This window comes from Lutra lutra, chromosome 1 (assembly GCF_902655055.1).
Source record: "Lutra lutra chromosome 1, mLutLut1.2, whole genome shotgun sequence".
NCBI classification, from domain to species: domain Eukaryota; kingdom Metazoa; phylum Chordata; class Mammalia; order Carnivora; family Mustelidae; genus Lutra; species Lutra lutra.
In genome coordinates, this window is record NC_062278.1 from 3,993,990 (window position 1) to 4,021,514 (window position 27,525).

Consider the following 27,525-nt stretch of genomic DNA (forward strand, 5'->3'; position numbering starts at 1 on the left):
TCCCAAGCTTCCCCTTTCCAGGGCTCAGATGACATCATCTTCTTTCCAAACCTCCCCCATCTCCCTTAGCACCAACTGCCATTCTCCTTTCTGGGTCCCAATGCCCTCTGTCTCCTGTGCCAAACCATGGAGTTCATAGTTTAGTGGATTGTTTTGGTTTTAAAATTAGTTTCATGCATATAAATCTGGTCTCTCCAACACGATAGCCCACGTCAAGACAAGATGAATAACTATCTCACCAACGTATGCCACATTCTAACACCTCCATAGGTGGTATTTTTGCTGAGAGGTACATAAAATCATGGGACATCTTTAGTATTTTTTTTAAAGACTTCATTTGTTTTTTTTTGGGAGAGAGAGAGAGCGAGCAAGAACACGGGGAGGGAGCGAGGGAGAAGAAGAGAAGCAGATCCCCACTGAGCAAGGAGCCCGATGCGATGCGGGGCTCCATCAGAGGACTGGGATCACGACCTGAGCCGGAGGCAGATGCTTAACCCACTGAGCCACCCAGGCACCCTGCATCTTTACCCTCGGATGAGATCTGAGTCTTGATTACCTGTGACCTGTCTAGGATGTGTGTCTTCTTCAGTACTTTGCCCCAAACGTACCCACTGCGAACGTCACACACCAGCCGATGTGAATTACCAGAAACCCTCACGCTAACCCAAGGTGCCTAAGTTACTCAGGTATCACCAGGTTCCTTTCTGGGTTTCAAACGCAAGTAAGAGTTCTTTCCTTCAAGCCCAAACAGCCCCTTTTCTCAGTGAAACTTGCAGGGAGCCCCTACTGCACACAAGGCCCACCGCTGGAGCCAGAGATACAGATCAACCGCCCGGCTCTGGCTCCCTCGGGGCGCCCTGGGGGGGCCAACCTCTGCCGAGTAGAGAGGAATAAGCCTCAGCTTGTCTCCTCCCTCTCCGCCCCCGCACGTGGCTGGGGACAGTCAAGGTTGACCACAGAAGTAGTGGAAATAAGAAGGGCTGATGAGGGGCGCCTGACGGGCTCAGCCACTAAGAGTCCGCCTTTGGCTCAGGTCACCGTCTCGGGGTCCTGGGATCGAGTTCCACCTGGGGCTCCCTGCTCAGCGGGAAGCCCGCTTCTCCCTCTCCCACTCCCCCCTGCTTGTGCTCCCTCTTTCGCTCTCTCTCTGTCAAATAAATAAAATCTTTAAAAAAATAAAAATTAAAACAGGAACTGCTGAAGGGAAGTAGGAAGGGCGGATGAGAAGGCCTCCCACTGCTGGGGGCAGGTCGGGGTAGGGGAGCTAGGGAGGGTGTCTGGGGTAGCCCCGCCTTGTGGTGGTGACCCAGGCTTAGGTTTCCCAGGGCGACCATCAGGGAAGGAGGCAGAGGAGTGCCTTGCTGTGTGACCTGTGTCCTATGTCCATTCACGGAATGCAGCCGGATGGGTCTGGCCTGAGGCTGAGTGTTTGCAGAGCGAGGGCCACAGAGATGGATCCCCACTCGATTTCTCAGCAGGCTCACCCACCAAGTAGGCTCAAAGGCCTCATGGGACCGCCCTCCGGAGCCCCCAGCCATCCCCGGCTCGGCTCCGGGAGGGCCTTCTTTCCCGGGGACGTGCTGGCACCTGGTCCAACAGACCTGGGAGCAGGACTAAGTCACCTGGAATGTAAATATTTGGGTTCGGGGTGACTGAGTTCATACCAACCCCATTATATACTTCATGTGTGTTCTTGTACAACAGGAAGAGAAACAAAACACTTCTCTGGTTAAAAATAGTTCTGTTCCATGTGGAAACACTTCCCCACTGTAGCCCCAACAGTTCACGGCTGTTTGTCGGGCCAGGAAAGGTTTTCCAGTGAAATCTCTCTCTCCCTTCCCTACCCCCATCTCCCAGCCACCTTACCCCCGAGCCGGGGGACAAGAAAGCACATGCAGAAGAAACCCTAATTTATAGCAAGAACAAAGAAAGTCAACCCGACAGGCAGAACCTGAGGCCGGGAGAAGCAGAGAGGTCCCCTCTATGTCGTGCATCTCAGTGGTGGACCCCACAGAGCCCACGGCCCAGACCACGCCCAGCCACATGTGGGGGACTCTGGGGACCGGCAGAGCCTCACAGCAATTCAGGGGTCAACTTCCCCCCCGGGGTCCCCTTGTTTGGAGCAACAACACAGGGATGGCCTGCTTGTCCCCCGGAATTTGACCCCAGTCCATCCCCATCCCAGTAGAGAGCCTCCCCTGGGAACTCTGATTCACCGGCAAACCACGCGCTCCCTGACGAACCCAGGCCCTGAGTTGGGGTGGTGGCCCCCTGGTGCCATCAGGGACCCTTGCTCCTGCTACTGCCCCGTTCAACCATCCTTCCTGTTGGCTCTCCTTCCCCAGATCATGGTTTCGTGATTGCAAGCGGCTCCTGCTGCCCCAGGCCTTGCTTCTGTGGCCTGGGGAGGGATAGAGAATGGGAGAAGGGGGTGCCCGTTTCAGGGAAAGAAAGAGTCCCCAGATGCCCCGGCAGGTTCCTGCATAGGTCTGGTTTGCCGGAAGTGTCCTGTGGCCACCCCTCACTTCAAGAGAGTGTGAGGATCTGAGCACTTGGACCTGGGGGCCTTATCTGGCCTGTTCGTCAGGACGCAGGGGGAAGGATGCGGGGCTGGCAGCCACGGGTGTCCCCCGGGGTAAGTGAGAAAATCAGCAACTTCACCCAGTGGTGGGGTCTGGGCTTTATGAAATACTAGATTCAGCGTGGGGAGGGGCCGGCCCACACCTCCAGGCCCTGATTGCTTTGCGTCTTGTGAAAATCACGGGGCCCAGGAACTGCTCACGTCCCTCCACTCTTCGTGACATGGGAACAGAGTTTTAACCTTAGAGAAGAGAGATCGCTGGGGCGCCTGTCGGTTGAGCGTCTGACTTTGACTCAGGTCATGATCCCGGGGTCCTGGGATCAGGTCCCGCCTCGGGCTCTCTGCTCTGTGGGAAGCCTGCTTCTCCCTCTCCCTCTACCTGCCTCTCCCCCTGCTTGTGCTCTGTGTGTGTGTCAAATAAATACTTAAAATCTTAAATAAAAAAAGAAAGAAAGAAAGAAAGAAAGAAAGAAAGAAAGAAAGAAAGAAAGAGAGAAAAGAAAACGAGATGGCTGGATGCTGTACATTTCAGTCGAACAAAATTCTGTCTGGGTGGCCCAGGGATTTCCATGCGCCGGGACAAGCGTGATTCTCATGAGGCCGACTGAGGGGGCTGGCTCTGGACGGTATGGCGTGTGGGGGCCTCGACGGGGCAGAGTGTCTGAGCGCGCCCACGGCGCCCCACGTGCCGCCCCCACACCTCGCCTGGTCCAACCGGCTCTGGCCTGCTGGACAGGATTTTCAGCTCAGTTCGGACCCCGGCTTCCTGCTGCAGTCCGTGGGGAAACCAGGACACCCCTCAGAGCCACATTATTCTGGACCCAACTTCCCTGACCCACTGTTTCCTTGAAGAGTAAACCTGAATCCAGGAGTGTTTACTGTTTGGGAAAAACAAACAAACAAATAACCCATGCAAGGAAAGAATGGGCAAATATTGACACTGCCCTGGGGGCCTGCACGGGCCACACGGGAGCGGTCACCAACCCTGTGCACAGGAGGAAAACAAGGTTGTCCCTGACCTCGGGTGGGGACCCTCAAATGGGATATGTGAGGGGCCGGAGTCCCACCAGGACTGCTGTCCCACAGCCGTTGACAGAAGCGAGGCCCCAGATTGGGCTCTAGGGACGGTGGAGGACCCGGGACTCGTCAGTCCAGCAAATAGAACACAGAGCCCAGGGTGCATGGTGGGTACGCGGGGTGCCCCTGGAAGGTGGGAGGGTGGCACTCCCTCCATCAGGTCAGCCTAACCCGGGCTCCGCTCCCGATGGCCTGTGGGCTGGGGGGCGGGGAGGGCCTGCTGCCACTCTATGGCCTGTCCCAGCAGTGGGCCAGGCTCCCTCCATGAGCAGGCCATGAGCCGGCCCCTCCCACCCTTGGCACCCCCACGGCCCCACCCACCCCATGCCCACCCTTGGGGTGCCATCTCTAGCCCTCACCACCCTGCCTACATCCTCCTGGGCTCTGGCTCCTGTACCCCCAACCTCTGTGAGGCAGTACATGGCCTGCTCCCAGCAGGTCAAAGACACGCAAAATCGAAGGCTCCCCGGGGAGGGCCGGGAAAAGACTTCAGACAACGAGGCCCTGCCGGCCACGTAGACATCCTTGTTTAGCCGAGGACTGGTTGTAACAGTGGACCCTGGAGCCCAGGTTCCTCTCGGGCAGACAGGTGGCCCCTCTGGGGGTATGGGCGGCTGGGGCCCGACCACAGCCCTGACCCCTCCCTCTCCTGCTATCTTTGCCCGTTTCCCCAGTTCTACCTTCCGTCTCTGCACACAGTGGATATCTGCAAGCCTGTGAACCCTGCAGTAAGGTAAATAGGTAAGAAACAGGGGCAGAGCTCCGAAGCTGGCCCTGGGGTGGGGGAGGGCGGAGCTAGGCACATCCCCACAGTGCCAGGCAGAGTGGCTCACGGCGGGCACCCCGCAGCCCTCTCCCTGGCCCAGAAAGTACACACCAGCCACTCATTGACCCTTGGGCACCGGCCCAGCACGGCTCTTTGGGCAGTTTAGCTACCGGTGCTGGTTGTCTGATGGATCACTGTACATGCAGAGACACAGTGGCAGAGATGGGGACAGAGGCGTCCCTGCTATGTTAGTCTGTCACTCTTCGGCCTCTCCCTCCCCCTGTCCCCTTGGCCCTATGCCCCTTCACAGACTCTGGGACACCAATGCTCAGTGATGGCAAACATGTCCCAGTGGGGTTCTACACGAGGTCAGGAATGATGCAGAGTCTGTCCCCTGTGACTCTGGTTTGGGGACATGCAGATGTGGCCTGTGATTCATTATCAGTGGCTGGGTCCCAGCCCGTGTCCCGAGTGGGAGCACGACCCTGCTGGGTGTGGGGAAACTCCCTCCAATCCAGGTCGGAAAGCCCAGATGGCCTCTCTTAGAGTGGGATGTGATGCTCGGTTTCAGTCCGGAATCACCGTGAAGAATAAGGCGATGGTGACTTTTCAGAAGGCCCAAGTGCGGCGCCTGCGAACAGGGCATGGGGGAAGCTGTCCCGTAAGGCCTGCAGTGACACAGGTTCCCGGCCCCGCCCCGGATGCCCTCTGGCCCAGGCCCGCCCCTGACTCATGGAGGAGGGAGAGTGCGTCCGCCCCCGCTGGCCCATCATTGTGTCCTTCCCGGGTGGACAGCGTGCTCTGTCTGGCAGGCTCCTGGGTGAGCCCCTGAGCCAGAGGACTCAGGAAGGGAGGTCATTGTCAGCACAGCAGGGAGACAGGAGAAGGGCTGTCAGGAGCCTGAGTTCTTTGTGGCTGAGTGCGGTCTCTCACTCCACAGATAAAGAAACTGAGGCCAGCTCTGGCCAAGCCCTTCTCCTCAGCCTCTCCTTCAACCCGTCCAGAGCACCACTCTGCCCACCCCGCTCCTGGCTGCCATCCTCTGCCCAGTCCTTAAGGAGGACACCTGGTCCCTCTGTGCTCCCATAGCCCGCCAGCTGGTCCGACCCTTGAGCCCTCAATCCCCCTGTGGAAGGCAGGTGGTCCTCTGGCTTTCTGCAGCCTGAAATACTTACTCCTCTGCTCTTGGGGAAATGCAAAGACCCGGGCACCCATGGGGGCAAACATGCTGGGGACGTAGGTTCCTGTTGGAACGGCTTTCAGGAATGGCTGGAAGCAGGGGCCATGCCCCCTCAGATGTGAGGAAGCAAAGTCTAAAAGCCATTGACTCTCCCCCATGGCCAGATTTCATCTTGGCCTCTGCTGGGCTTGCTGAGCACAATCATCTTCACCAGCGTGTTATCTTTAATCACTTCCCTCAGGAGAAACAGCAACAGGCAGACCATCACTCCCAGACCTGGGTCCCTGCAACCCCCACACCCTAAATGTCCCCACCTCCACTGTGCCTCCCCCTGGAGGAGCTGCCTGCCAACAGACCGTGGGTAATGTTGGCCTCTGGTCATGGATTCTCCAAATTATGAGTCAGACGTCTTTTCCAGCCCTGACAGGATGACAGAAAATCCAGTAAGTCCCTGACATTATGGAGCCCCCATTTCCGGGAAACAGGAGCCCCAGCTGGTGGTGCAACAGAGTAAATGTGTCTTAGCAGGTTTGGGGGGGCTTTTTTGGTCTCTGTGTGTGTTTGTTTTAAGAATAAGCAACTGTTGGAGAAGCTTGCTGTGGACATGAGATCATCATCCATCATCAGATATGGGCTCTTCACTGCCACTGGTAGAGGCTAACTGTACCACCATTGGGACCCTATGATGGCCCCCACCCAACAGCAGAGGTGTGCACACTACGTTTGTGTTACACACCCTCTCTTCAGTCGTTGGGCTTCATCTCACTTGAACGGACCTTACTGCTTATTCAGATCCAGTCCATCTCTCTGTGTGCTTTTTCTTCTTTGAAATAAATAACCCCACTTCCTGTTGTTTGAAGATGGGCAGGTTATGAAGAGTCATCTTGAATGGATTCCAAAGAATACAAACGAACTACTGTTGCAGTGTGAGTCATAAATTAACACTTTGGTCTTTGAGTCTGTTAAAGTGAACAGCTGTGGATTGTATACACTGAGACATAAGTGTTTGAAGTATGGAGCACTGTTTGACTGAGACTCAGAGGAATATCTTAATGAGAAGAGAGCACATGGTAACACATGCTTTTTTAGTCAGGAATTTGAGTGAGTTCCACTTCTGTTTATTTGGAATGAATGTCTTTGAAAACTACTTGAAGGAATGGGAGCCCTAACAAGGTGATAAAATGGTACGGATGAAGAACCAGGAGAAGATGGAAACCTGGAGAGGAACAGTCAGCACAGGGTGCTGCCTATATCCTGGGGTGTTTGTGGATTCAGAAAGATGAGGCCAAGCAGCTGAGCCACACTTTGGCTGTCTTGTGAGACAGGAGGTCAAGAGCAGGAATCCAGGCCTGCCAGCTTCGTGTTTTCATAAATCCTTGAAGGCCAGAGTTGGGAACCCCATGGGTCACACCCTAAAGGTCAGGACGAAGGAAAAGTAACTTGGCCCCCACATGGACCATTGCTCAGCTTCAAGTCACCCAACTGGTCCCAAGTATGTCAACCACTGAAATTGTATTAAGGTGATCCCAAGTTGGTGATATCTCCAAGTAGCTGGGTGAAATAAAAGACAATCCTGTCTGGAGAAAGGAAACATGCTACCAGGACTCCCATTATTTCTGAGAGGTCTCTGAAATACAATGTTTGGCACTCTATCAAAGATAACCGAAACACAAAGAGACAAGATGACATAAATGAGAACTAGCAAAGAGAACAGACAATAGAAAGAGGGACGCAGGGGCTCTAAATAAAAGAATGATCAGACACAATTTCTAAAGTAATTATGCTTATGGAGTCAAGATTATAAAAGGCAAGATTTAAACTTTTTAGCAGAGAACTGAAAACTTTTTTAAAAAGCGAGAAAAATTTGGAACAAAAGAAACATGCTGGAACTGAAAAATGCATCACAAATTGAGAATGCAATTAGTGTGTTTTATAGCAGGTTAGATCCAGCTGAAGAGTGAATTAAAAACTGGAAGGTAAGCCAAAAGAAAATATCCAGATCCAAGCAAGCAGAGACAAAAGATGGAAAAGACGAAAAAGGGTACTAGACATAGAGGTTGCAATGAAAGTGAAGCATTTCAGAATGAAAGGAGAGAATGGACAGAGCAATATTTGAAGAAATAGCAGTTGAGAAGGTAATATATTTTTCTCTTTGTTTTATAGGGAACTGAGCTCATAGTTCTCTTCTTTCTTCATAGGAAGCTGAAGTGCTTTAAAAAAATACTCGATCATCACTATCAGATAACCAGCATGAAAAGACAATTTGAAAGATATGGAAACAGAAGAACTTAAAGCAGGCCTAAAAACTTATTTTCAACTATCATTCTTTAATTTTACTAATAAGTGAATAATAAAAATAGTATTATTTTAGCTAACACATAAAGAGTAACTGTTTTGGTGCTTTGGGAACATAGGTGAGCATCTGTCAAGCACCTGAAACTAAAAAAAAAGCAAAAAACAAAAACTAAGAGTGTCCTCTGACAGTAAAACTGAAACACAAGGAGCTCATGAGGGTGAAGATATGCAAAACTTTCTTAATTGTATGGAATAGCTCCCGGAAAGCTTGACTTGGCAATGACCTGGATGACGTAATGCCTTAAATAGGCTCTACACCCAATATGGGGCTCAAACTCACAACCTCTAGATCTAGAGTCACATGCTCTACAAACTGAGCCAGCCAGGTGCCCTGACAATAACCTGAATGATGGACTATCTTAATCTGATTAAGTGTGAAAGCATGGCAGGTTTATCAGCCAAAGGAAGCAGAGAATAGAGATGGTCACAGAGACAGATGCTGACTAGACTCATAAAGCATAGTCCAGGGAGAGGACTGTAACCATTCCAGTATACCAGACAAGACTATCCCATGAAAACATCTTGTACATCCCATTCATTCAACTAACTACTTTGTTTTGGGTCCAGATCTACCATTGCAATTTTCTGGTTAGGGTTTGGTTTCCCAAGCTGAGTGTCTAGAGTGAAAAAAATCATTCCTTGGGCAATAATATACTTTATTATAAATTGTAAGTTAGAGCTACAGTTTATACATCAGTCTCTGTTACATCGATTAATGTGAGTCTACTGCTGCAGAAGCATCAACCCAAAAGCCAGGGGTCTGGTAGTGAACAGAAGGGCCATCTGTACCCCAGTGTTCACAGCAGCAATGGCCACAGTCATCAAACTGTGGAGAGAGCCAAGATGCCCTTCAACAGTTGAATGGATAAAGAAGATGTGGTCCATATATACAATGGAGTATTATGCCTCCATCAAAAAGGATGAATACCCAACTTTTGTATCAACATGGATAGGACTGGAGGAGATTTGCTGAGTGAAATAAGTCAAGGAGAGAGAATCAATTATCAAAGGGTTTCATTTATTTGTGGAGCATAAGGAATAACATGGAGGACATTGGGTGAAGGAGAGGAGAAGTGAGTTGGGGGAAATCAGAGAGGGATATGAACCATGAGAGACTGTGGACTCTGAGAAACAAACTGAGGGTTTTGGAGGGGTGGGGGGTGAGGGGTTAGGTGAGCTGGTGGTGGGTATTAAGGAGGGCATGTATTGCATGGAGTACTGTGTGTGGTGTATAAACAAGGAATTCTGGAACACTGGAAAAAAAAAAAAAAGCTAGGGGTCTGAATCCATAAGGCTAGGGGCCAATATCTAGACCATGTAATGTTTACCAAAACATACCCAACTGTACATCCTTTTAGATTTGTTAATCATTCTCTGGCTACAGCCCTGGTGCCATTATTGGCTAAAAAAGGTCTTATTTTTCTAAATGTATTTTTTAAAAGTTAAAGCAATATGATTACACACAATGTAGGGTCATCACAAAACAGCTTATCTCTCCCTCATCCCTACCCATTCCAATCCCCAATGGCTATAAGGTCACCTCATTTCTTCTGGAATTTACTATCATAACTTTTAAATACTGAATCTATTCTATTTATTATTTTACTGATTTATGTGGAAGAAAAAACTGAAAATATGGTGCGCCTCTACTTGTAAAGGGTTTTCCTTGCCTTTATTTGTTTGTTTATTTAATTTTAAAGATTTTATTTATTTATTTGACAGAGAGAGAGAGAGAGAACATAAGCAGGGGAGTGGCAGGCAGAAGGAGAGGCAGGAGCAGGCTCCCCACAGAGCAGAGAGCCCAATGTGGGGCTCAATTCCAGACCTTGGAATCAAGACCTGAGCCAAAGACAGATGCTTGACAACTGAGCCACCCAGATGCTCCTCCTTGCCTTTATTTATAATTCGATTTTTGAAATTCTGTGTCAACAACTAGAATGATATTTTATATACGTCTTCCTTTTCTCTGATAGCTTCTCTTTCATATCATGTTGTCTTTGCTTTATGAAGGCAATAATTTTAATCTCAAAAAAGGCATTCATGATAATTTTTTAAAAAGAATTTATTTTTTTATTTGACAGACAGAGATCACAAGCAGGCAGAGAGGCAGGCAGAGAGAGAGGAGGAAGCAGGCTCCCTGCTGAGCAGAGAGCCCGATGCAGGGCTTGATTTCAGGACCCTGGGATCATGACCTGAGCCGAAGGCAGAGGCTTTAACCCATTGAGCCACCCAGATGCCCCTCGTGATAATTTTTTTTAAAATGTTCTATTCACAGAATAATTTCTGCATCCTTCACATTGTTCAATTCTGTTGATTTATTTGTTTTATCTTTACTGGTAAAATACAGCTTTTCTGGAAAGTCAAGGAAAACTGGGATCTACACTTGGACTTCTGGTTGGCAGACTCTTAAAGTGGCCCCTGCAACCCCCCACTCCCAGCCCTGGGGTTCACACCCTGGGCAATGCTCTCCCCTCAAGTGTGGAGAGATGCGCACCTTGCTTCTAACCAACTGAACACAACAGTGCGTCTGCAGGTATGTGACTCCAATCACATAAGCCTCCAGCATTCTTGTTGGAGTCCCTCCCTCTCTGTCTTCCTTCCCCCTTTCTCTCCCTCCTCCCCTCCACCCCAGCCTTGCTCTCACTCTCTTGCTGGCTTTGAGGAAAGAAGCAGTCATGGAGAACAACCCTCCATGGCAAGAATCTGGGGGTGGCTCTAGGGGTTGAAGGTGGTCTCTGGCCAGCAGCCCATGAGATACTGAGGCTCAGCCGGACAACCAGGAGGAACTGTGCAGTCAGAGTGGGCTTGGAAGGGATCCTTCCCCAGTCAAACTTCGGATGAGAACACAGGTAAGCCGACACCTTGATTACAGCCTGCCTAAGACTCTGCACAGAGACTCCAGCTAACATGTGCTTGGATTCTATTTATTACTGAAGCATTAACAACTTTATAGGAAACTATGTTTCTGAAACTTGAAGACTATAACCATACTGAGTTTGCCAAGTTATAGCAGCTTTTTTATATATTCTGGATACAAGTCCTTTGTCAGATATTTATATGAGAAATATTGTCTCCCAGTCTCTCTGTCACCTGTTAATTTGCTTCACGATTTTTATTGGAAGATTCTGAATGAAATCTAATGGTCAACTTTTTTCCCTCTTGTCCAGGGCTTTCAGTGTCCTGCCTAAAAAGTCTTTGCCTGCCCAAAGACAGAAGTTGGCAGTTTTAGTTATTACATTTAAGTCAATAATCCCCTGTGCATTAATTTTTCTGCATGGCACAGGGGAGGAGCAGAGGCTCATATTTCTAATATGAATATCTCTTTAGTCCAGCTTCCTGGCTCCCTCTCTCCACTGAAATGCATTGGCTGAAATGCGAAAAATCAATTGACCAGATAAATGTGGGTCCATCACCGGATGCTCTTCTGTTGCACTGGTCTATCCTAGGCCAATCCCACTCCATCCTGATTATTATAGCTTTAAAGTAAATCTTGACGTCAAGTAGTGCGAGTTCTCAAATTTTATTCGTTTTTTTTTTTTTTTAATTTGGCTCTTCAGGGTCCGTTGCATTCCCATGTAAATTTTAGAATGAATTTTGAAAACTTTTACAATATGAAGACTTTGAGATTTTGTTTGAGATTGCATTTAATCTGTAGGGTAATTTGGGGCCAACAGACATAGCACTGTTGCCAGCGGGAATCTTTGGATCTAAGAACATGTCCCATCTCTCCTCTCCTGCTTAGATGTTTATATAGTTCTATCTGCACTGGTTTTCAGTTTTTCTATGTAGATGCTCTCTCTCTCTCTCTCTCTCTCTCTCTCTCTCTCTCTATATATATATATATATATATATATATTTGTTGTTGTTGTTAAATTCATCTCCATGTGTTTCATTTTTCAATGCTACTTTAAACAATTTTCTTAAAGTTCATTTTCTAGTGTTCTAGTACACAGAAAAATTTGACTTTTAAAAATACTGACCTTGGGCATGCCTCGGTGACTCGGTTGGTTAAGCATCTAACTCTTGATTTGGGCTCAGGTCATGGTCTCAGAGTTGTGAGGTCAAGCCCTGATCCGGCTCTGCGGTCAGTGGGGACTCTGAGACTCCCTCTTTGCCCTTCCCCATCACTCTCTCTCTTAAAGCAAACAAACAAACAAACAAAACACTTTGCCTCCTGCCACCTTTCTATGTTCGCACACTAGTTCTAGCTATTTGTTTGTATTTTGTGGTTCCTTAGGGTTTCCCATGTTCCATGCGCAGTCATGTTGCGTGTGAATGAACATCATTTTAAGTTCTTCCTTTCTGATCTTTTTTCCTTGTGTGCATTTTTCTAGTAAAGTTCTGAGCTGAGGGGGAGAGTGGACACTCCTGTTCCTTCCCAATTTTAAGTAAGATTCATGTCTGTGTCTATGATTTTCCTTTTCTGTTTTGATGCTCTGCAGCTTTTCTATGTTGTGTGTATATATGAATTTCCTTCTCATTTATTTGCTTTGGAGTCATTTCTCCTCCCCGACCTAAGGGTTGATGTCTATCAACATTCTGGAAAGTTCCTAACCATTACTTTTTTGAGTATTACATCCTTCCCACTGTCTCTACTATCTCCCTGCAGAATTCCGGTTAGATCTTCATCAGCTTTTCTCACTCCATCTTCCAGGCATGTCACAGTCACACCTCTTTGGTCTCCTGTATTCTGGTCTCCCTTTGCCTTTCATGATCTTGACTCTCTGGGGGAGTACTGGCCAGTTATTTCGCCGAACATCCTTCCATGTAGGTTTCCCAGTGTTTCCTCGTAATTAAATTTGGGTGATGCATTTTTGGCAGAAACACCACAGCACCAATGCTGTGTTCCCCATGCGCCTGACCAGGGGGCACTGAGGTCAGTTTGTGCTGCTTCTGGGATGTCACCTGTGCTCTCTTCTTCCCTACTTAATAACGAACTTGGGCCATGGTGGTGGCCCAAGACTTCTCCCCTCCATTCAGTCTAGGAGCACTTGCTGGCTGGCTCCTTCTGCTCATTGGGTTTAGTTGTCATTCATTCGTCATTGTTTGCCCGGGGTGTAAACTCTGGGGACACCAGCTGTCCGCATGGGCCCCCATTAGCTTTCCCCCCTTGGAGGATCCGATGTTTTCTCACCTGCCTTTTAGCTCTGTGCAATTCCAACTGTACTTAAACACAGGGAGTTCCTGTCCCACCCCCAGGGCTCCCTCAGGCTCCAAGTCCCCTCTCAAGGAGCGCTATCCCACCTCCCACTAGGTTGGATGTCTCCAGGGAGTGTGACTTTGAGCAAATGGGGTCTAGGACTAGAGTCACCTGGCCACCTCTCCATTGACTGGGTGACCGGGAGGACTGCTTTAGGAGAAGGGATGGGATGATATACCTGTGGGCGCCATTGGAGAAGCTCTCCTGGGCTTAGGGCATGCACCTCAGCCTATGAATGTCCTCTCTGAACTCTGGGCACCTCCTGGTGCCCCGGGATGGGGCCACAAGCATTTTCACCCACTCCGACACCAACTCTGCCTGCTCCCCTTCTCCCCGGGTCTCCCCCCTTACCTGGGCCGCTGTGCCCATTCTTTCTCTCCGGAGAGGGTGCCCTGCACACAGGAAGGAACAAGACAAGCCCAAAGACTCCATCCCGTGGACTTTGCCAACATCCTGGGAGTCACCACGTCTGGAATTTACCTCTCCGCTTGGTCGTGACTGGCTACGTGACCAGGAAACATGCGTCTGTTTGCACGGCTCCTTCCATAACATGAGAATAGCGCCCCATCAACTTTATAGGAACAGAATGAACCAAACCCAGTGTTGTAAACCATTGTAAAATCACCCGAGACGCAAAGTCACGGTTAAAAAGCTGTTAAATGTAATTGACTTGCACAAACCACCTTAAATGCTGGCAAAGTCCAAGTACTTCCCTCACAATGGCTCCTGTGACTCCTGGTGGCTGTCCCCAGCCTGGGGGCTGCTCTGCTCCCCTCCCTGGGGGATCTGACCCCCTCTTACCTGCAGGAGGGGCTGCCCCCCAAAATGTCTGGCATGAGGAGGTCCACCCTCCAGTCTCTCTCCTCTCGCTTTTCCTTCCATGCCCATATTCCAGGCCTGTCTGGCTCTCATCAGCATTTCCAGCTGGCTTTTGGCCCCAGAATGGTCGCAGCCCCAGTTTGTATTCCAAGTCTGGACCAAGAGTCATACAAAGATTAGGTCAACATGCCAATGAAGTTTTTGCCCTTAAAGCTTAGCTCAAGGCAGTGTGCAGTAAAGTTAGGAAGATACGGCTGGCGTCGTGGTATGTGCAAAGCCTCACAGCCCGGTGTGTGAGGCAGAGGCTCCAGAATGGCGGCAAGCGGGGAACTGAGTCCTGCAGGGACTGGGAACACCTGCTGGGGCCGGCACGGGGAGGCCAGGTCCAGGCAGCCACAACACGCAGGAGACGGGCAGGACCTCATAACCCCCGGCACGTGATCCTTGCTGGGCGCTGGATGGCTTTGGGGTGCATGTTCCCCAGGAGGGGTTCCAGCAGCCTGCTTAGGGCAGGCCACTGCCAGTTGGTCCAGCCATGACATCCTGGTCCCCAGCAGGGCCTGGCACATAGCCAGTTGCTGAATGTTACCCCCGCCACTTGTTAGGAGGAAATGGGACTTGGGGACAAGGCAAAGGCACCAGAGCGGCCTTGGGCAGCTGAAGGGCTGCTGGGGGACCTCAGAGCAGAGCTGGTCTCGGGCATATATGGAGCCGCTTGGGGACCTGGAGGGCCTGGCACCCTAGGATCACGGCTGAGCTAGGATCATGGCTGAGCTAAGATCACGGCTACTCACCGTCTCTGCCACAGGGGAGGGAGTGGGCAGGAGTGAGTTGACCCTAAAGCCAGACTTGCTCCTTCTGTGGTCCCCAGTCTTTAGTTTTAGGCACCAGTTCCCTTCTCTGGGGCTTTCAACAGAGTCACGGCCCATCCCACAAAGACTGTAAATTGGACAAAGATTACACTCAGGGTCCTTTCATTCCATCCTGGGACTTTAGGTCCCCAAGACTTTTGTGACCCGGGTGCTTCAGCACCTTTCTCTTTTCTATCTGGCTACTATCAGAGGGCAGAAGGAAGGCAAACTATTACTAATTCTCACTAGAGTGTAAAACATGGGTCGGGTTTGTGTTAAGTTACACCTCATGAGAGAACCCATTTACCATGGAAACTGGTCTCTAGAAGTGGCGCCCGGGTCATTATCGGCAAAGCTAATAGAATGCATTCACTCGGGCACCTGGGTGGCTCAGTGGGTTAAGCCGCTGCCTTCGGCTCAGGTCATGATCTCAGGGTCCTGGGATCGAGTCCCGCATTGGGCTCTCTGCTCAGCAGGGAGCCTGCTTCCCTTCCCCTCTCTCTGCCTGCCTCTCTGTCTACTTGTGATCTCTCTCTCTGTCAAATAAATAAATAAAATCTTTAAAAAAAAAAAAAAAAAGAATGCATTCACTCATTCCCCTGGAGAAGCAGAGGAAACCCCTCACTGCCATCACCATGGGGCGGGACACAGGCTGTGCCTACCTCTGCGTGGGATAGTGGTGCCCCTTGCACCTGCCATGCACAAGGTTTCCCAGGGTGGAGGCCTGGAAACAGCTCCTCTAACCCCTCCCTCCCAGAAAGCCCCACCCAGGAGACGGGAATTCAGCTCCTGGCCTGTCCCCATCTCCTAGGAATAGCCTGGAAGGACTGCATTGCCCCTTTGCCCTTTGGTTTACAAATCGGGGTTCAGGGACCCCCGAGGGAAATCAACTATAGGACAGTCGTTGGGATAACTCAGCCCAGACCCGATCTAATTTAAGAAAATGTTAAAGCAGGGGCGCCTGGGTGGCTCAGTGGGTTAAAGCTGCTGCCTTCAGCTCAGGTCATGATCTCAGAGTCCTGGGATCGAGCCCCGCATCGGGCTCTCTGCTCATGGGGGGAGCCTGCTTCCTCCTCTCTCTCTGCCTGCCTCTCTGCCTGTTTGTGATCTCTCTCTGTCAAATAAATAAATAAAATCTTAAAAAAAAATTAAAAAAAAAAAGAAAATGTTAAAGGAGAGGTGGCTGGGTGGCTCAGTGGGTTAAAGCCATATAAATATGTGTGTGTGTGTGTGTGTGTGTGTGTGTGTGTGTGTATATATGAAGAAATTTTTATATTTTATATTTTTCATATTTATATATATGAAGAAATAAGGGCGCCTGGGTGGCTCAGTGGGTTAAAGCCTCTGCCTTCGGCTCAGGTCATGATCTCAGGGTCCTGGGATCGAGTCCCGCATCGGGCTCTCTGCTCGGCAGGGAGCCTGCTTCCGCCTCTCTCTCTGCCTGCCTCTCTGCCTACTTGTGATGTCTGTCTGTCAAATAAATACATACAATCTTTTTAAAAAATAAATAACAATAAAAGAGAAAATGTTAGGGAAATCTTCAGCTCCACGGTCATGTGTGGCTTCAGAATTCAGACGCTACTAGTCAGCAGCTGTTGGCCTTTGGACGACAAACTTACTATCCAACATTAATAAGCAACATCTTTGCTAACGATCAAGTAGAGGAAGTGGGTCCCAGGACACGCTATTGAAACGACACTGAATTTTGTGCCGGTTGTGGGAGATCCCAGCCACAGGCTGTGAGTTCTGCCAGTGAGTTTCAAACACAACCTCTGGGAAGCCTAATGTAAAATGCATATCGAGGGGCTCCTGGGGGGCTTGGTCAGTTGAGGGTCCAGTTTCTGATTTTGGCTCAGGTCATGATCTCGGGATGCTGAGATCCAGCCCTGCGTCGGGCTCCGTGCTCGGCAAGGGGTCTGCTTAGGATTCTCTCTCCCCCTCCCTCTGCTCTTGGTCTTTCAAATAAACAAATAAGTCTATTTAAAATTTAAGAAAAATATGGGGCGCCTGGGTGGCTCAGTGGGTTAAGCTGCTGCCTTCGGCTCAGGTCATGATCCCAGGTCCTGGGTTCAAGCCCCACATCGGGCTCTCTGCTCAGCAGGGAGCCTGCTTCCTCCTCTCTCTCTGCCTGCCTCTCTGCCTACTTGTGATTTCTCTCTGTCAAATAAATAAATAAAATCTTTAAAAAATAAATAAATAAAATAAATAAAAATTAAGAAAAATAATATACACACTGACAGTAGCTTGAAAGACGACCGTGTAATAAAAACTGGTTTGACTCTCCCCTCCCCGTCCCCCGCACTGATCTGCTCCAAACAGCAATCCTAACTAACATATGAGCAGTGTTATCGGGAGACCTACTCCGAGTTTTGGGGAGAAGGCGGCGATCTTGAGGGCGTGAGCGGCAGACGACGATTCCACACGGGAACAGGCTGTGCACTGAAGAAGGACAGCGTTAGGCGTCAGGAAATCAGGTGCCTGCTCTGAGCTGTTGGGGAGGGTAAGTCATGTGAGAAGAGGAAGACCTGGGGAATAAAAGCGGGGACTCCCCGAGGAAGTTCACGTCACGCTGAATGTCCCTCAGAAGCCCTTTGAAGAGAAAGCTCTAAAAAACGATCATATCTGGCAAAAAGGAAGCAGCTAGGTGCTGGGGAAACTCTGGTTTCTAGGGACGAGTGACTCATAAGCCACACCAGTCACCCCCAGAAACCAAGCATTTCACCGAAAGGTGGAGAAAAGCAGGTGTCACGGGTGGGGCAGGTGGGTCGTAGGCACGCCCTGGGACTTCGCAACAATTATCCTCGCGTCTCTCAGCAGGAAACCGACTGTGGGCAGGATGAAGGTGACCCGCCGGAAAGCCCAGACCCAGAGTCAGGCCCGGCTGCAGCCCCCCGTGCCCCTTCTCCCCTGGCCGGTCCCCAACAGCAGACGTGCGAATTCCAAAGTGTCTTCCTTCACAGGACATCCCGATCCCCAGGCTGAAAGTAGGTGCATGAGGTCTAGAATCAGAGTCGCGGTGAACATCTACCTCTTTCTGGAAGCTACGTAAAAACAAAGCGTGAGGGGATGAGGCAGGTCCTGCTGGGGCGAGCAGCAGGCCACGTGTGGAAGCATCGGGTCACTCCATCGTACATCTGAAACTGACGTAACACGGTCCATATCCCTCCCGGATCTAAACAAGATGCTTTTTTAAAAGGACCCATGAACATGACCGAAGAGGGCAGAGCTGTGTGAGCCTTTCCGATACAGCCATGAGAACACCCCTCCCTCCCCTCTGTCACCACTGGCCGTCTTGGACTTCTCGTCCCCTTCCCCGTCCCACCTTGGCAAACGTGCGGGTCACCTACGAGACTGCGTCTCAGAGGCTCCCCTGGAACCCGTCCCCTCCCTGTCCCCATCTCGGGGCCCGTGCTTGCCTCTGGTTCTCAGGGTAGCTCTTCCGCACTTGCCCGTGAACTTCCCGGAAGGGCAGCCTGCTGCCCCTGCAGCACCCACCTGCTCTGTCCTGCCCGCTGGTGGCCACCGAGACGCACTAAGAGCTCCGTGGAAACTGCTGGAATGAGAAGCTAGAAAGGACAACTTTCTTCCAGAGCAACCTCTGCTCCACCAACAGGGGTCCCCACCCCAGGGCCAGGCCCCTTGAAACCTGGGGGCAACGGATCTACCAGCTGGGGGTCCCAGGTCCCCTGGGCCACAGGTCACCCCCAGTTAGGGGAGCAGGGAGGTCTGGCTGTGTGGACGTGGGGGCAAAGGAAGGACAGAGGCAGAACAGCCGAGGGGATGGCTCCCAGGGCTTTCCTCAGGGCTGGAGTTGTCTTCTATCCTCTGTCCTCGCGGCTCCTGCTCAGCAACATCACTACAGAGCTGTGGGTGCCCTCTGGTCCGGGTGCCCCCGAGCTGCCCCTCCAAGGACACGGGGGGCAAGCTTCCTGGTCCACAGCTGCCCGAGAGAGCTGAGAGGTGGGAGGCCAGCTGGCCGGAGCGGGACACACACGATGCCCACGCGTGGAGTGTCCAGGGAAAGCGGTGAGGAGCCTGAACCAGGGACGTCCTGAGGGCGCACCTTTGGAAGCGTGGAGGAGGAGAAGCAAGGGCCCCAGTGCAAGAGAGACAAACATCTCAAGGATGCGCGTGTGCTGGCAAAGTCAAGGTCTGGGGAGCGTGAGGCCCGCACAGTGGCAGGCAGACGGACTGAAGGGGGAGAGGGCCCCAGAGCCGTCTCAGAGCACCGTCCAGAGTCCCGGGTGACGCCAGACCGCAAGGCATTCCAGAGCGGCCTGCCGCAGGCACTGTGCCACGAGGTTCGACTGGGGCAGGCGGGAAAGGGACAGTGGGAGATAGGCTGCAGCCGACCACCACACCCCGGGGTTAGAGACGGCGGGCACTTGTCTCTCACCGTCCTGGAGGCTGGAAGGCCACGATCCGGGGCTGGTGGATCTTGAGTCTAGGGAGACCCGCGTCCTGCCTCCTAGACGGCTGTGTCTTCCTGCTGTGGCCTCACGTGGTCGAGGGCGGCAGGGAGCTCTCTGGGGTCTTTTTTATAAGGACCCTAACCCCATGCACGGGGGTCCTGCCCTCATTACCTGAGCAGCTCTCGAAGCTCCACCCCCTAATGCCATCACCGGGGGCAGGGACGGGTCGGGGGTGTGAGGGTTTCACACAAGAATGGGGGAGGACACAAACATGCAGACCACGGCAGGGTCAGAGCAGGCGTCACCTGCCACCCGCGGGAGCCACGTCCCCATGTTGGTGACACGAGGCTGCATTTTTACCCTCCTGAGAGACAACAGATGGTGTGCAGACCCACCAGTTTCCATCGAAGACCATCCCTCGGCAGGGAGGGTAACTCTGGCCCAGGTAGAGCTGTTCTATGCAGGGGGTGAGCGTGGAGGGACATCTGGGGTCTCTCCCCACCTCCACCGTGGTAGGACCACAGCCCCAGACAAAGGTCTCAGCGAGTCAACACACCACAGACGTTCTGTGCTGATGGAGAAGCCCTCAAAATGGTGGGGACCAGCTCTCCCAGGGCACCCCCACAGGAGAATCCGGTGAGGCCAGGAGGAAAAGGGGCAAAGCTGGAGAAAACAGAGGGACCCAGCAAAGCCAGCCTCTGTCTCGGTGCGGGACCGGGGGCCGCCCATTGCCTTTGCAAGCCTCAGTTTCCCAGTGTGTAAGACAAGGGGCTCGAACCAGTCCAGTGTTCTCCAGGGTTCTTAGATACACTAATAACCCAGCCCTCACGGAAGCATGCCCTTGGCAGGGTCCCTGACAGTGCCATCAGCCCTGGCACTGAAGGGCCATTTGTGGTGACAATGTCACCGTGGCGGCCGAGTGGACCACAAGGTTGCCTTGAGGCTCGTGAAGTGTCCCAGGAAAGAAACCGTAAACCATTGTTCCATATTCTCACAGCAGTTAGTCAGCAAAGTGGGGGGTTTGGGGGCGTTGCAGACATGACCCCGCTCCGGTGATGTCACCGTCAGGAGAGGGACAGCAGACACACTTGGCCGTTGGAGGACGGAGCCTGTGGGAAGGCGGGCCCAAACCTGCAGAGAGCGGACTTGTTTCCCCAAGTGTGGCCGCTGGCTTAAAATGCAGATTCCTGGGCCCTGCCTGGAGAGTGCCTCTGAGGGTGGCCCAGGGAATCCGTGTTTTGTACCAGGTGCCCGAGTGGTTTTCACGCACAGTAACGCGTCGAAAACCCTGACAAGCCGGCCAGCAGAATGGGAGTTGTAAAAGGGAGCCCTTGAATCCTCCTAAAGTGGGCCAGCTTTTGTGTTACTTTAGAGAACAGGTCTCACCTGAATCAGCCCAGAAATGCGCCGGGGGAGGAGACCGCGTGCTGCTGAACGCCTCTCTCGGAGGCAGACACACCAGCCCCTGTCGGCTCGTGTTCCGGACCCGCACAGGTCCAGACCGTCCACCGTCTGTTCCTTAGGCATTTGGGTTTGTAACTCCTGTTCCAGGAATCGTTGTTCGGGAGGGACTTTGAGTTTCAGGGTGGGGACGGTGTCTTATTATCTCAGACTCAGAAGTGTCCGGGCAAGAGGCTGTACATAGTGGGTGCTCCATGGAAATAAATGTCTGTTGAAAAGAAATACAAAGAAATGTTTGGACAAAGGTCACTAGGCTTCCACAGAAGCCCCGGTAACCTCCTTATCGTCCATCACCACCCAGTGCCTTCCGAAGAGCTGGCTATCAGGTGACTGTAACCACACGTACACTCGGGACGGATGGGCCTCCCCGCTTCCCGGTTAAGGAAGTAACCCCATCAGACAATGGCTTGATTTGTCCAAAGTCCCCCAGGTAACAGCATGGCTGAGATAAGAGATTTGAACCCCTGGCGCTCCCGCGAGCCAACAGACACCCCAGACGTGAAGTCCACAACTGGGCCCGGGAGAAACAGAAGTCAGCAATTCTTTATATTAGCCACAAATCCTCTAGGTAGTGCCAGTGCAACCAAAAGACATCGGTTTGGTTAATGCATGAATTCTTTGTCTAAAAAAAATAACTGTGAAAAGGAGCCATATTTGTACCTTTGGAAGGACTCGGCAATCCGCTAATTCTAGGTTTCCAGAACAGTTCAGCACCTGAGTTTGCCTCCTCTGCTTGTTCTCATGTCCTTGGCAGAGAATCCCTAATTCAGGGGGTTTCCGTCTTGGCTGCCCCAGCAGGGATTTGAGAGCCCTGTCACTGTGGCCTCACCCCGAATTCAGGAAAGCAGAACCTCAGGGCAGAAACCCCAAGCAGCAAAAGGTTTGCAACCCTCCCCAGGTGTTTCCAGTGCGCTACAAGATGATATCCACTGCCTTCCGTCATGGACTCATGCTGCTGAACAGACCTTTTTTCCTCCAAACAAAGGTCAATCACGTAACAAGGGAGTGAGAAAAATTCACCTGGGATAGAACGAAGCCAGAGAAATTAGATTGTCCAATAACGAGCTCACCCAAACCAATGAAGATCTTGTGCGGGATTTTTTCACTCCAAACGATAGTCCATTATATTAACTGACATACCTTACTGATTCCTGTGTTCTTGGGAGCCGCTCCTGGATCCATTTTCCTTCTTCCTCAAGTTTCTAGGTAGCATAGGGACTTCAACGTGGGCTGAATGTTGGACCCACCTCAGGACACATGAATGAGCTGACCTGTGGCTCTTGGTGTGCCCTGGGCCCTGGAGTTTTTAAATTTCCCCCAAGGTGGTTTAATGGGCATCCAAGGTTGAGAGCCACTGACCTTGTCTTTCTTTCATCAAAAGTCTGTGCTAGGGGTGCCTGGGTGGCTCAGTGGGCTAAGCCTCTGCCTTCAGCTCAGGTCATGATCTCAGGGTCCTGGGATCGAGCCCCACATCAGGCTCCCTGCTGAGCAGGGAGCCTGCTTCCTCCTCTCTCCCTCTCTGCCTGCCTCTCTGCCTACTTGTGATTGTGGTCTGTCAAATGAATAAAAAATTAAAAACAAAAAAAAAGTCTGTGCTAAACTCCTCATTCTTTCTGAGTCTGAAGTCTTCCTTCTGCATTTGATCTTTTTTTTTTTTTAATTTGACAAGGAGAGAGAGACAGAGATCACAAGCAGGCAGAGAGGCAGGCAGATAGAGGAGGGAAGCAGGCTCCTTGCTGAGTAGAGAGCCCCATGCGGGGCTCGATCTCAGGACCATGAGACCATGACCTGAGCCAAAGGCAGAGGCTTAACCCACTGAGCCACCCAGGTGACCCGCATTTGATCTTAATAGTAACTTGATCGCTCATGGATTTCGGGGTTGAAAGTCACATTCCTCTGTCTTTTGCAGTGTTCACTCATCATCTTCCACCGTCAGTGTGAAATGCTGGCTATTAGTCTAAGTATCACTTCCTTGTGATGGATGTCTATCTTTTTTCCTCCTTGGCACCTCTTAGCTGCCTTCTCTGTCCCTGACGTTCTGCATTCCTACTGCAGTGCATCTGGCTGGGGGTTTGTTGGTGCATATCCTGCTTGCTCCTTGGTGCTGTCTATTTGGAAAATCGTGCCTATCTTCAATTTTGAAAAAACTTGACAGCTATCACAATTTGGATACTTCCTCCACCCCTTCCCGTCATCTGTCATCCTGGAACTCTATTAGATGCATGTTTTCGGCCTCTCATTTCATCCTCCATACTATTCCATTGTCCTTCACATATTTCCTTTCTTGTGTGACTCATTAGCATTAATTCCCCAGTGCAATCTTCTATTTCACCAATTCTCTCTCTAACTGTGTCTACTTCAGAGTTAGTTGTGTTTCACTAAATCATTTATCTCGATATTTCCAGTTTTGTTTTGTGTTTTTTTTTTTTTTTAATTTCCAGGCTCTCCAATCAGTCATTTTTCTCATCCACTTCTTGATCCCAACTGCGCAAGCTGTTTGTTCCAACTGTGACCCGTGCCTCCGCGTCTCTGAAGAGTGCTGCAGTGAGTTAAAGCCCTTTGATGATGGCTGCAGTGTTTGGATTTCCTCAAAGGTATTGTCCTATTTGTTGTACTTACTGGAAACGCTTTCAAGGTATTTATTTATCTCGTGTACTCTGGGACGTTATTTTGCAAGCTCCTATTGTTTTGTCCATTCAGTGCCCCTACTCTCTCCTATGATGACTGGCAGGCTTACCGTTAACTCCACCTGTGTCTCCACCCTTCCTCAAAGCCAGGAAAACAGTTGATCAAAAGCAACATGTTTTTTGTTTACAACAGGAAAACCATAGCCCTGCTCTTTGTTTGCCAGAGTGAGCCAATTGCAGGCTCTTGCCACATGTGGGGCACCGTTGGTGTCCTTTCCTGCTTAGAAGTTGACCTCCCAGTGGCATGGCCTGTGTCTAGGCCTGGACACCAGTAGGCAGATTGCTTTAGGACCTTCTTTGAGTTTGTTCATTCAATTTACAGCCATTATATATTTATATATTTAGAATAACTGTGTACATAAAATATTTTGTGTATGTATATTAGGATGCTTTGGGATGCCAGAAGGAGAAAACCCAATTCAATGTGCCTTTAAAACAAGGGATTTGCTATGTCATGCAGCCTCAAGCCTGGCTCTACTTGATTCAGTGTGCCAGAAAGCTCCCATTTGCCCCTCCAGACTGCCACCCAGCTCTCTCTGGGCTGTCTACCCCAGAAGTCTGCCTAGATGGACTTCCAGTTGAATTTTGCTAAGGGCAAGCACCAACAGAAGACCCAAGTGGCTGTGAGTTTGGGCATTTTGTCTCCCAGCTGTCTCCTTGCAGGGACCCCTCAAGCTGGCTGCAGCCCCCACTCCTCAGAAGAACTGTCTTCACACAGCCTCTCTGCCTCCAAGTTCTGGGAAGGATCCTCTCCCTCTTTAGGATTTGAGGTGCGGAGAGCAGAACAGAAGAGCTGCCTTCACTGCTACTTACTCCAAGCGGGCTCCACACTTATCTCTTGTACACCTTTTAAAATGGTTACTTTATTAGACTCTCCCACATTATCCCAATTCCAGTGTGCCATTTGCTGGGAATTTGCCTAGTTAAAAAACAAAGTTGGGGTGCCTGGGTAGCTCAGTGGGTTAAGTCTCTGCCTTTGGCTCAGGTCATGATCTCAGAGTCCTGGGATCGAGTTCCACATCGGGCTCCCTGCTCCGCAAGGAGCCTGCTTCCCCCTCTTTCTCTGCCTACCTCTCTGCCTACTTGAGATCTCTCACTGTCAAATAAATAAAATCTTAAACAAAAAAACAAAAACAAAGTCACCAAAGAGCAAGGCATGTTTGAGTCTCCAATCTGCCTTCTACAGTACAACCTTCCTCCGAACAGTGGTTGGTTGTCAGATGGCACCAGCAATAACTGTGCATACGTGTTAACATTCAGTGAGTAAGAAGAGACCATCCCTTCAAAGGCCAAGGAGTCTTTCCCAGGGGCTGCCGACCAACCTCCCTTGTTGTTTCGTTGGCCAAAACCACTTGCATGTCCATGCCTGAGCCAATTTCTGGCCACCAGAGAAAGGCCATGGGATTGACTGGCTTCCATGGAGTGCTCAGACCCATTGCTATCAAGGAAGCTTCTATGATTGGCTTAGGTTTTCTAGCCTTGAGATCCATCCTCCAGTCACAGGCTGTTGCTACGTAATGGTGCAGGAATGGAATGGGTGACAAGGAGTCATTCACTGTATCTCCTAAATTTGGAGAGAACAGAAGATGACATGGTGAATCTGAGGGTGTATTTCCATAAACTCTCTCTGCTTGGCAGTCCATAGAATTTTGAAATTCCTTTTTTTTTTTTTTTTAAGATCTTATTTATTTAAGGAGGGAGGAGTGGGGAGAGAGAGAGAGGGACAAGCCAAGCAGACTTCCTGCTAAATATGGACCCCCCAAATTGGGGCTTGATCCAGGACCCCAAGATAATGACCTGAGCCAAAGGCAGGTGCTTAACCAACTGAACCATCCATATGTATGGAATTTTGTGGTTCTTCTAAAGACCCTTGTTATTTGAAAGAATGGCTCCTGAAACCCTCATAAGTCCCCAAATCCAGGACTACTACCAAGATACAAAATGCTCTTGGTTTCCTTACCTGAAAGAGAATGACTATCACAGAGCATTGCCTTGAATGAGATCTTGTGTCCCATAAGGACATCCACACCAGGTAGTGAGGCGGCCAGCCAGGTTCAGGGATAGCTCTGGGACTGGTTCTTATCCTGCTCTGTCCATGATACAGTCTGACCATGGTGGCATTCCAGAGGACCATTGTCAAAGGTTTGGGGGTGGCTCATGATGGGTCCAGTGCCAACTGAGTGTCAAGTGTCAGGTACCACACCCTCTCTCCCTTTCTGTGAAACGAGACCTGAAGACAGTTTTTATTTCAAAAATCTATCATTTACGTAAGTTTTTTCATGAGAAGAGAAATGAGAATTTCCTTAAACTATAATTGATCACTTCATATACCTATAAAACATGATTATTTATATAAAGTGTATGAAACTTATAATGATTCTTCACCCCCTTCCCTTGTTCCTTCCTCCCCTTCTCCTGTCAGCAGTAAAATTTGAAGCTAACCCACTCTCTCTGGGTGAAGGTTGACCTAGAGAATAAAATTGTTTTTCCTATAAAAAGAAAACCAAAGGGGCGCCTGGGTGGCTCAGTGGGTTAAACCCTCTGCCTTCGGCTCAGGTCATGATCTCGGCTTGGGATCGAGCCCCACGTCGTCAGGCTCTCTGCTCAGCAGGGAGCCTGCTTCCCTCTCTCTCTCTGCCTGCCTCTCTGTCTACCTGTGATCTCTGTCTGTCAAATAAATAAATAAAATCTTTAAAAAAAAAAAAAAACCAAAGATGACAGGAGCTTGTGTGTCTAATGTGCGTGTATGTGTGAACACATCTGTGTGCATGTGTGTGTTGTCATATTTGAGCATATACACATGTGTGAGCCCATGCTCATGCATATGCACGTGTGAGTGAGCATGTGTGAGATCATAATGGGGCACGTGCTTGCACCTGTGAAAGCATATACACATGTGTGCACACACAATTGTGCTCTCCACTGTGCATAGATCTCCTGGGCTCCTAGAAATTAAAAAAACCCAGGATTTAAAGATCAGTTAAGTCATAACCTTTTTTTTATTTCAATGCACTGAATTAGAGCAAAGACCCAGAGATCTGGAGTCATCTACCCATTTTCACTCCACAACGGAGAAGGTCTTGGTGACTGCAACAGAGATGAACAGAAGTAGATACTCAAGTTATCCTAGAAATGCATATGAGTCATTTAGTTATTCCTCCATTAGAAAAGAATATTAGCCTATATATACTGCTCGATGTTATAAACAATACTCTATAAAACTCTAAATGATCCAATAATTTTTTTTTAATTAAAAAAAAATTTTTTTTTGACAGACAGAGATCACAAGTAGGCAGAGAGGCAGGCAGAGAGAGAGGAGGAAGCAGGCTCCCTGCTGAGCAGACAGCCCGATGCGGGGCTCGATCCCAAGACCCTGGAATCATGACCCGAGCCGAAGGCAGAAGCTTTAACCCACTGAGCCACCCAGGTGCCCCAAGTGATCCAATAGTTTTAATATGCTTTCCTTGAGAGAATTTTGCACATAGTTTAATCTGTGTGGATTCACAAGCAGCATGTTGTCATAGTCCCCGCAAGCACCCTGAGCATGAGCCTCCATCGATGCCTGCCTGGAAGTGTGTCGGGGGAGGGGGGGCGTGTTACACACATGAACGCCAAGGGTACAGGGCTTAGTTATTAGAAAGTTCTAGACCAAAACCCTGTCAACAATTTACTGTAACCAAACAACCCCAAACCAGTTAAATTAATAATAAAACTAACCTAACAACAATTGATAAGCAAAAAGCATAACAGCGACAACTAAAAGCCACTGATGATACCAGGACCTCAAAATCTACAGCATCACAGTCACTGCTTGTATCCCTCAGTACAGTAGTTCCCCCCACCAACAAAAATCATCCCCCAGAAGAGATTAGGTTGCCTTCTCTTAAAGTCATATAAAGTCTCTCATATCATAAGGCACTCCCACTTGCTTTTCAAACAATGTTTGTATTGTGAAGTATAGCATCAGCTGCTTTTTTACAGAAGGCAAACTTCTTTTTCCTGGAAGCCCATGGCCTGAAATGACCTCAGTCCGCGCCCGGTTGTGATGCTTCGGGTAGCCACCTGCTTGAATCACTAACAGGAGACAAGAAAAGATATTTAATGCGGACTGAGTGACTCCAGAAGGCATGACCTCA

General features: G+C 50.1%; 1 long non-coding RNA gene across 1 annotated transcript; it reads left to right on the plus strand.

Moving 5' to 3' along the window:
- Nucleotides 1-19,591: 19,591 nt before the first annotated feature.
- LOC125078703 (uncharacterized) lies at nt 19,592-24,179 on the plus strand. The gene is made up of 3 exons (XR_007120968.1): nt 19,592-19,835; nt 23,144-23,296; nt 24,053-24,179. It is a non-coding gene; the product is annotated as an uncharacterized LOC125078703 (long non-coding RNA).
- Nucleotides 24,180-27,525: the final 3,346 nt, after the last annotated feature.